Here is a 4,248-nt window from a genome sequence, read left to right as displayed (position 1 = left end):
ATTTCCCTGTCATCATCTTGTATTTGAATTATTTTTGAGTTTTTCTCACATTTAACAATTTGTGTCTAGTTCATCCTTTAGTTCTGGTATTTATGGGCTCGTGTTCTGTTCTCAAAGTGTTTCATGTATTTAGATTCTGTGGTGTCTTAATTTCTCTCTCTTAGACTATAGTTTCTGTTTTATTTTTGGTAATCTCCCTTCTTTTGAGCTCTGTGTTCTGTTCACTTCTATTTTCCTATTAGTCCTATTAGTTTCTCTCAGTTTGCCCTAGATATTCTGCCAGTTTATTATTCACTTTCCCTCAGCCTCTCAGGTCCGGCTCCCCTCACTGCTGACATTCATTCTGGTAATTAAACCTCCTGTGAAGGACCTCGGTAATCAATCCACCCCAGACAGCACTTTGAAGCCATTTTACCTACCTGCCTGGATTTGGGTCCTCTCAACAGCAACATGTATAACAGTTCTGTTTTAGTGCCATTCCCGTTTATGCTTTATATACTTCCTTTTGGACAATGTATAGCCAAATTTGGCATAATCTCACAATGCATTTATACAGATGATATTCAGCTATGTTGCTTCATCAAAAAGCAACATAAATTTATGTTAGAGGAAAACGGAGGGAGCAATTAAATATTTCTGAACAACCTTTGACCTGTCAGTTTTGCAAGCATTGATCAATCTCAAATAGTGACTAGTTTGTATGACCCAGGTCGTTAGATGCTTGGATGGTTTCACACTTTGGAGGAAATTTGATATGAAGGAAAAGAATGCTCTGAAAGAAAGTGACTGAGTGACGATGAGCATGATGGAGGTGTGGTGGAAAAATAAAATATAGCTACCTTTAATGCTACCCTCACTGTAGGTAAAATACTGTTATTCTATTGAATATGACTATTGTAGTTCCACTTCCATAGACTGATTCAGTTCAAAAAACAAAAAGTGTGAAATAACTCTAAACATTTTTCTATTTTAGACTCTTCAAAATAGCCACCATTTGCTCTCCTGCCGTTCTCTCCATGAGCTTCATGAGGTGGTCACCTGAAATAATTTTCCAAAGAGGTTTGAAAGAACTTCCCAGAGGTGCATTGAGAGACAGGCAAAAGTTATCATTTTAGTCATCACAGCAAAGGGCGGCTTCTTTAAGTCACCTAAACTATAAAAGATATTTAAAGTTATTTTACAATGTTGTGTTTGCTACATAATTGCTTGTGTGTTCATTCACTGTTTTATGCCTTTGGTGTGAATCTATGTACAATGTAAATAGTCAAACATAAAGAAAACCATTAAATGAGAAAGACATTCTAAAACTTTTGACCTTTTTGCGCTGAGTCATTAACTTGCAGAAATTCAAAGCAAGCATGGGGACCATGGAGAGAAACCACTTTTTTATAGAAAGAAATAAACAACCAGGTTCAGTATATGAGTGGCCATCTGCCTGCTCCAGTTGGAGTTTAGGGGGAAAGGAAACAGTCCCAGCTGAAAGCACTGGGCCAGGAGTACTTTCCAGAGAACAAAAGGGCATAAGTTGTAAACAAAGTTGAGGGCAGCAACAGAAGATTACACAGGTAATTTAACTTTTACCTGAGTAAAACTTCATCATACAAACTGTAATTTTATCATTTTAGTACTCTTTCTTTTTTCCTGCTGCTTTAAGTGTCAGCTCTCTTGATACAGCCGTGTTTCTTGTCAATCAGTCAGGTTTAACAATTTAAGGTCTGCAAGCTCTCTCTTTTAGACTTAGAGTTGTGTAGATATTTGGGTTTGAAAAGAAAATTACAGAGTGTTTTCATAATATTTTCCACCAGTTTATTTATTTGAGATATAATTCAGAAAGTTCAGCTATTAAATTAAAAGAAATTAATTGTATATTTTTTTCTTTTGCTGCAAAATAAAAATAACTGAGTGGCAATTCAATTTTTTTTTCCAGAGGTTTTTGGGAAAACCTTTGTCCATCATACAAAAACCACTCAGTATAAATTAACTGAAGATTCAAACCTGTGTTTAAATGAGCTTTTGTTTTCTTCCTTGGTGATTTTTTTCCCCTTTTTGCAGAACAAGATGTGCACTCAGTCTCTTTAAATGACTGGTCAGAGCTGTATGTCTCCACAGTTTCACACGGAGTGCTCACTGTTTGAGTGTCTGATGAGTGTTCGGACAACGTAGCATTAATAGGTTTGTGAGAGCGGGTTTAATTTCCCATGTGGGGGGTAGGGGAGCCCGTCCTCTTGACCCTGGCGTGTGTTGGACAGCCCTTCCAGAGCTCAGTGGAGAAAAACGGCCTTATTAGCCCAGTTCATTAAAATCATTAATAGTCATGAAATGAGAGGCACCGCAGTCCAAAAGGCTTAATGCTCTATCCATATTAATTAGACGCCCACAAATCTGAAGCGAGGGAAACCAGAGCTGCAAGCACACATTAAAACACACATTTAAACAACCTGCCTGCCGCGGCTTCGCCTCCTCACACTCCCTTTGTCCCACTGTCAGCGCAGACACCCTCCTGTTACTGCTCCTGATTAGATGCTCTTCTAATTAAAACTGATCACTCTAAGAATCTGATGTGTACAACTAACTGGTGGGAGTGTGGACTATACTGTAAAACACTTCCTGCTGAGTGCCCAGACACCACGAAGTCGGAATGTTCTTACTTCTCGTCAAACGTCTTTCTGCTTTAATTCTCTGCAAAACCCATCAGCCCCTGTTGGGGAAATGTACAGTCCTGCATGTGAGAAAATCTGTGCCTAAACTCTTATGCTTTTTTAATGAGAGCTTCTTCAAAAGAAAAAAAGAAATAAATATATATATATATATATATATATATATATATATATATCAGTCAGACTGACTGACTGACTGACTATATATATATATATATATATATATATATATATATATATATATATATATATATATATATATATATGTAATATTAATCCAGAGTAACATCTACCAGAAGTTGTAGAAATCCACAGAGAATAAATAATTGAACAATCTGACATCACCAATTCTTAGCCTCATTTCCACTGAATCAAACTGTGGTGACCTATTGACCCATACACCTTTGTATTACAATTATTTTAACCACAAGAGAACAAAACAATTACAAAACTACCAGGTGTTAGATATGGAAGGATCATTGGAAAAAATACCAGATCTGTATAATGGTATCATGGCTTTTATGCACAAAAGTTAGAAAATAATGCCTTTACACCAAACCTTGGAACGCTTTTTGAATCTCGAACTGTCGGAGGGATCTAGACTAGCACTGAGGAGGAGAGGAGAGAGGTTATTGTTTGGAGAACGTTATCAGAATCAGAATCAGAATCAGAAAAGCTTTATTGCCAAGTACGTTTTTGGACATACAAGGAATTTGTTTTGGCGTAGTCAGTGCAATACAATACAAATTAAACAGTATAAACATATCTACAATATAACATAAATATATGTGCACAATTTTAAGTGAGGTCCTTCTCAAAATATTAGCATATTGTGATAAAGTTCATTATTTTCCATAATGTAATGATGAAAATTACAAATTTTTTCGTATTTTTATCGCAAAGTGAGGACATTTTAACAAAGTGAGGACATTTTCCTGGTCCTCACTTTTTCAAATTCTGTTCTTGGGACAGGGGTTAGGTTTAGGACTAGGGTATGAATTGAGTTATTGTTAGGGTTAGGTATTAACTGGTTAGGCAATTTTTCTCTCTCGGTGACTCTCCCCAACTCGTCCAGGGTTAGGGTAGGCAATTTTTCTCTCTCGGTGACTCTCCCCAACTCGTCCAGCGACTGAGTGGTTGAAACTGGACCTATAATTTAGGTTTTGCATAGCCTTAACAGGTAAATTTGAAGGTCGGTTTTAGAGTGAACATCACTTGTTTTTTCAGGAACAATCACAGCAATCTGCAGTTTTGCACCGGTTTAAGTTTGAAGATCGGTTTTAGAAGCAGGTCTGAACTGATTTCTGTTCATTTTTATGCTTTACAGATGGTTTACACCTGGTTAGGTCCACTTCATCTTGCAAAAATAAAAGTCCGTTTTTTACTTACCCAGCATGCATTGCGCCTACTGTCAACTCCGTTTTAAAAGATTAATTCAGTTTTAATCCCTACTATGGTCTCTCTGAACCCTTATACTTTATATAATTGAGCTCAAGTGGCCTTACTCTATCACACCAAGGAGACTAATTAGGTCTTGAAGTGTAACAATTGCTGTCACCAGGACTAAGCTGGCTAGCTGGGTTAGTGACCC

The sequence above is a fragment of the Girardinichthys multiradiatus genome, chromosome 4 (assembly GCF_021462225.1).
Source record: "Girardinichthys multiradiatus isolate DD_20200921_A chromosome 4, DD_fGirMul_XY1, whole genome shotgun sequence".
NCBI lineage: Eukaryota > Metazoa > Chordata > Actinopteri > Cyprinodontiformes > Goodeidae > Girardinichthys > Girardinichthys multiradiatus.
The sequence above is the reverse complement of the archived record's forward strand: the minus strand, read 5'-3'. Positions refer to the sequence as shown.